The 6,518-nt window shown below is 39.2% G+C and overlaps 1 pseudogene; it reads right to left on the bottom strand.

Annotated features, from left to right (window-relative positions):
- Nucleotides 1–4,041: 4,041 nt before the first annotated feature.
- Nucleotides 4,042–5,095, bottom strand: LOC101559606 (annotated as a pseudogene).
- Between the last annotated feature and the right edge of the window lie 1,423 nt (nt 5,096–6,518).

Genomic DNA, 6,518 nt, shown 5'->3' with positions numbered 1-6,518 from the left:
TGGCATGTGCCACCACACCCAGTCTCAATTGCCATCTCAGCATGCCCAGATTGAACACTGGGCCCCTGTGTCCAGCATTCAGATTAAATCAATGTGCCATTCAGTGTTTTAGATATGGCTGCCATTGTAAGCAAGGGGCACTGCCAAAGGGCTTTTCCTTTTAACACTAAGACTGAATTTTATGTCACAAATACAAGACTCAGCTCTTTATATAGGCCAAAACTATCGGACGCTGTGTAGCCAGTGTCTTTAGAACTTTTTACACTGACAGGATTTTATCTGTCCTTGAGGATTCATTTTAACTAGTGAAACAAATGAGCAACAATATATATTGCATTTGTAAAAAATTAGTCTCAGAATCATTGTGATCAGTATGCAACCTAAATATATATTGCAATATCTCAGTTACAGCTAAAGCAAGATGTCTTCTAAAGTCTGTTTCTATTGAGGTACGATGACTGGAAGGAAGGTCAGGGTTGGAGAAGGACAAGGAGACTTGTGCCAACAAGACCTAGAAATAGGCTGGGTTTCTTTTCCCTATATAGTCATGATTACTCAGGGCTTCTCCATGGAAATGGCAGGTAGAGATAACAGTCTGGCCAGAGGGAGAAGGCAGTCCCAGGGCTCTTAAGCCCTAAAGAACCACCTGGGAAGCTGAATCTGAGCTCTGCGGCCTCCACATCAGACTTCAGTCTTACTTCTAGTGGCTGCCTTGGCAGTCAGAGCATGGCTTGTGGACCTCTTAAGGCAGTCCCTCTTATTCTGGCCTGGCTTTTGACAGCAGCAGCAGATGAAACCCATTGTCATTGAACTCTTTTGGAGCCATGAGAATCATACTTGGGGTCAGTTTTGAGGCTGCAATAAAGGCAGCCATTTTCTATCTCTTTGCTTTCTCTCCCTGGTTTTCTCCCAGTTCTTATTATAGGACACTATGGAAGCAGTTTTCACTAACATATCAAATGAGTTGTCTGGAGAAAAACCTACCTTTTTAAGCTCTTTTCTAATATCTGGAGGTGACTGCATAATGGATTTATATGTAATAATAAGCTGTCCCTCTATTAAACATTCTAATAAAGCTCTGGAGTATTTATCTTTCTTCTAGTAAATAGCTAAAATTTAAAATAACTACAAGCCTTGGTTTTAGTTCTTTTTAGACCTTCAAGAATACATACTTGAAAGAAAATGTCTTTTCTGGTTTCCTGCCTGGCTGTTAGGGCAGCAGGGGTCACTGTTTGGGCTCCAGTGGGAACAGGTAGTTCCACTGTCTATCTCTTGGGTTTTAAAAATTAACAATATGATATTTATGTCCAAATACAATGTCAGTTTGTAATCCTGCCTGTCTTTCATTAGAAGTCAAGGCTTGATTTAAGATTAACATTCCTAAGTCTGAGTAAGTCCTCTAAAGACATCAATGTATTTATCTAGGTCATCTAAAGATTTTCTAAGATCTGACTTTATCTGTTTTGGGTCACTAAGAGAAAAAGCAACATGAACTATGGAAGTTCCAAATTGACTATTAACTTCTTTAAAGGATATCGCCCTTGAGGAGCTTATCTAAATTCAGCTAAGGATGGGTGTAACCTTGTGGAGGCCAGTATTATAGCTGTTTTAGGAGCCCATACCCTCTAGACTAGAAAGGCAAGGGGAAGGTAAAGGAAACCTTACTTTCATTAATAGTGGGTGAGGATGTGATTAAGGCTATCTTGTCCTTAGGCTCTAAAGATTAGGGAGGAGCAGCCTTAGGCCCTAGGACAGTGAATGACTTAGGCACCTGAACTGCCTGATTCTCTTATAGCTTACATTTATGTTTCAAAACTAGGTAATAATGACTTTCTTAATGCAGACAACATCTGAACATAGGACTTTTCTTTATCATTCTAAAAGTAGTGTCATAATTGATACTTCCTGTGCATTCCATTTTGGCTCTAGGGGGAACACAGGCCATTCACAAGCACAGAAAAATATTAAGCAGCTCTTTAGCATGTATGTATCAAATGTCTTCCAGTGCTTAATGATGTACTCTAAAGGAGTAAAAGACTTTGACTGTGAAATTCATGTAATCTAGAATGCCAAAGGAGAGAGTTCTGGATGTCTCTACCTTACCTGTAATGGATTCCTCCTCAAGGTGTCCCCTATGTAGACCACTCCAGAGCAGGTGAATGCTCTTGGAGAAAGGGAAGACAAGATCCAACCAGCCTATCCACCCTCAAACTGGCATGCGGTTTTTGTCAGTTTGAGAATTTTGTGAGTCATGGAAATCCTTGCACTTACTCTTATTGAATATGTGTAAATATGTTACAATTGGTCTGGCAATAGTAATGTCTACAGAAGGAAACATAACTGTTGCATAAAAATGTGCACTGGGAGTACAGCACTTTCCCTGCTGTACTGTAGAAGGGATCACCTTTGGAAGTAAACAAGAGATAATTGAGTGGAGGGACTATGCCCTGAGCCCTAGGGCAAAGAAATCTCCAAGACACATCTGTTCTTCCATCTAGTCACCAGGGCAGTCTTTCTTAGAATGACTAGGTTATACTAAATCTTTGTAGCTCACAAGTAAAACTTACATTTATCATCTAGCAATCACATTTTACATATTTGAAAAAAAAAACCATTACTTTAAGGCTGACAAAAATCTTTCTTTTAGTTAATGTGTATGACAGAGATGTAAATCATTCCCCTGATAGCCACTATAGAATGTAAACTACTGCAAGCTGCCTCAGCCTAATTTCTGAAGGGTTCTTCTTTAAGTTGTTCTACTGAAAGTATCAGGTAGAAGTCCAACTTTACTAGCAGAGAGAAAAAAGTACAATAGGTAAGCAGAGATCTTTCAGTGGTTAAGAGCCAGTTTCTACAAAACACTTTTAGCTATCCACCAGGGAGTAGCCCTGGCCATGACTCCTCAGATGTTCACAGTTTCTATTGGCCCATACAACCAGAGATCAGTTTCCAGAAGGGAATCCAACTGTGTCTCTGGTCAACATTCCATCAACCTTAGACTTCAATGGGGATGCACCAAAAAAGAGCTTGGGAAACTTGTCCTCTGCTTCAAAAAGTGGCAGCTGCTCTATGAGCATTTTCTAGTTGGCAGAGTAACCACTCTTTGACCAAGTTCTATAAGAGATAGTTAAAATCCTGAGCAAGATTACCTAGCACCTTACAGCAAAGATTTTCAAGTCTACAACTATCTCCTATGTACCTAAATGATATCTAGACCTAGAAGAAAAGGCTGGAAATCCTCCTTCACAATAAATGTGTTTTGATCCCATAAATGTGCTGCTTTTGGAGATAACTCCTTCTGGTGTCACTCCAGAGTTGGTTCTCTCCACTGTGTCTCAGGTTTAACCTCCCAAAGGAGACCATCCTAGAACATTAAGCTGGGACATGGCTTTTGTATATGTCCTCCTAGACAGGCATAGCTCCTCTTGGTCTCCTCTAACCCAGAGATAGGTTATGTGTCCTTTTTCTAAAATGACTTCCCTGTCTTCAGCATTAACAAATTCTCGTCATCAAAGGGCTTCACTTAGTTGGAACAGTCTATAATGTTCTCCTAATTTTACCTGCTTCTGGAAAGGAAAGTACAAAGAGGTATGCAAATTACAAGTAAGGTAAAAGAAAGAAAACTGAACATAGCAGGCCTGGCATTTCCTCTAGCATATAGAGGGTGATCAAAGCCAGTATGTCCCAGTGAGACCTGTCCTCTAAGTCTTTAAGAATAGTTCCCAATCTAATGTCATTCAGTTGGTAAAATGAATTTTGTGTTTCATAAAAAGGAAGATAGATTTTTTAGTCTGAGCTATGGTTTAAAAAGTCCCATGTTTTTCTTTTATTCTTTTTTTTTTAGTTTTTATATTTTTCTTCACATTCTGTAAAGATTTAAAGTTTAATATATCAATACTTGATGGAAAATACCTGTTCCATATTATGTCTAAGATGTATGATATTCAGACAGATAGTGAGGTTAAGCTCAACTGGTTATGTTTTTTTTTTTTCACACACAATCTGGCTATTCTTTATTCTACAGGGAATGAAAAACCACAGATTCATTCTTTTAGAGACTCCCTACGTTCCCAGGGATGTATCTGGTAATACAGTTAACATAATGAAAGAAATAGTTGATTTACACCCATGTCATTAAGTAAGATGCAAGTTCCACTCTGAAAACTGTAATCTTCATTAGGATCCAGGATTAGAAAAGTCCCAGCCTCAAGGATTCTGACTTGCATAGGTTAAGTACTCCCAATTCTAAAAGTTCGAAAACCTCCTTCCTTACCTCAGGAATGTCCATCATTCTCCATAGCTTCTGATCTCTCCAGGTCCAGTCAAACACCACAAACTTTAAGAGGTTCAAGTTAAGGCCACCTTGTTTAATGAGCTCTTTAATTCTTCCTGGAGTTCCTCCACCCAGATGTGCCACATGCCTCTCCAGCAACTTTACCTGCTCCTGGACCTTTATATGTTTTGCAAACAATTTTATAACTTTGCTGTCTCCTCTGAATGCTGTCATCTACCTAATGAGCTCTAGAGCTCAGACGGCAGAGCTGCAAAAGATCAGCATCAGAATCGACTTCTCATTGTGGTTTTTCCAAAGTTTTACCCACTTAGGACAAATTTCTTTTAGGTATGATAAAAAACTGTGAGTCAAGTCATTGGCCTTGAGGAAACAGGAATCTGGTAGATTTAGTTCTGTTATTCAATCACTGAGCCATTGCTGCTATAATAGTTATTCATCAACATCTGTAGATCTTCAGGTGTCCCTGGTTTTGGCTCCGATTCTGCAAGAACATCAGTGATTTTATTCTTTTTCCTCTTCCTGGTCTTGGTGGCACCTTCTTTTGTTTTCTTTGGTTGTATCAAGAAACATTCTTTAGGCTGTTCAGTTTTTTTTGATGATATAGGAACTGAAGCTGTCTCTTGTGGTGTCATTTTTGTTTCTTCTCCTCCTTCACCTTCTGATGAGTCTACAGGCCAAGGAGATAGCTCATTGGCATAAGTACCTTCCTGGCAAGTGCGAGGTCCAGACTTTCATCGCTGGGCTGCTGGCTGCTCCTGCGGGCTGATTCTCCCACCACTGGTCTCCGAGGTCATCTGCCATCACCGCGCAAGACTGAGGAAGGCGGACCAGCGCAAAGCAACGGGTAGCGTGAAGCCCGGCTACCACGGAGCGGCGACCGACGTCACCACACGTGGAGCCCCTGCCAGCTGCCTGGTTATGTTTTTTCCCCATAATTTCATTGAGAAACAAATAGCAATGAGACAGTTTCAAACCAAATTGGTAGAACAGTTTCAATAATTAACACATTGCATACATTCTTCCTAGTGGTTAATTGCTGTACAAGATGTGGACATGATATTCTTTTCATAAACACCATCGGAACAAATCCCTCTATTCATTAAGAGAATGTAACTATATATCTATCCTAACCACTTTGAATACACAGATACAAAATGGACATTCATCTGTAACCCTTTTTTTTTTGTTAAGTTGCATTATTTGAATATTATATGTGTGTGTACTCAGCAGAATATTCTGAAATAGTCCAGTAGCCCATAGTAGTATTGGGTCTTCCAATTGACTGGCAATGTCAGCTGAACATAACAGCATTGCTTTACTTCTTATATTTTCTTTTTATACTTTTCTACTGGATGGTTAAGACCAAGGTAAAGCAAGACCTATGCAACAAGAGTTGTAGCTTTTGGATCTGATAAGGTCAGTGAAATTCCCTAGGAAGGCGAGGGCAAAAATATTGGCTTTCCTTGCAGTCCTCCTTTTTCTCTAATTTTGGTCTGCAAACTTAGGTTGTTAACCATACAGAAGACAAGCTTATTGTTATTATCATACAACTTAGGCTGTTAAGCTTAACCTCACTGTCTGGCGGTATATCAAACATCTTAGGCATAATATGGAACAGGTATTTTTCATCAAGTATTGATATGTTGAACTTTAAGTCCCTATAGATTATGATAAAAACATTTAAAAATTAGAATATATTTTTAAAAATAGGCATAAAGAATTATGTACCTCTTATGCTTACACATAAGTCAAAAAATCTAACCATATATAACCTTGAAGCAGGACAGTCCCACAATATTACTTTTCCTGTCTCTTGCCTTCACTAACCACCCCCTTCTGTTTGAACAATCATCTACCCAAGAGACAGCACAGCAGCAACTGGCATGTCATGACAAGCAGCCCGTATTCAGAAGACTAGAATGACAGGTACTCCAAACTTGAAAGTACTATTACAGATTGCCATCTTCAGTGCAGTTGCTTAGTTCACAGGTATCAGTATATATAGTTAGTCAGGGTGAGAATCTTTCCAATTAACTGCTAGATTCAAAAATCTTGGGGATATTCTCAGTTTCATTGCCTTGCCCATCTTCTACATATAACTGTATGGCTTGACATTGTCATGTTTACTAGCTCTTCACCTTTCCCTCTCTTGATTAGTTAGTCCTCGAGATCCTGCTTTCCTTTTACTTGTATTATACCTTTCTATTTGTATTTCTTCTTTTGA

This window comes from Octodon degus, unplaced genomic scaffold, assembly GCF_000260255.1.
Source record: "Octodon degus isolate 3935 unplaced genomic scaffold, OctDeg1.0 scaffold00124, whole genome shotgun sequence".
Taxonomy (NCBI): Eukaryota; Metazoa; Chordata; class Mammalia; order Rodentia; family Octodontidae; genus Octodon; species Octodon degus.
This window is presented reverse-complemented; position numbering and strand designations above follow the sequence as displayed.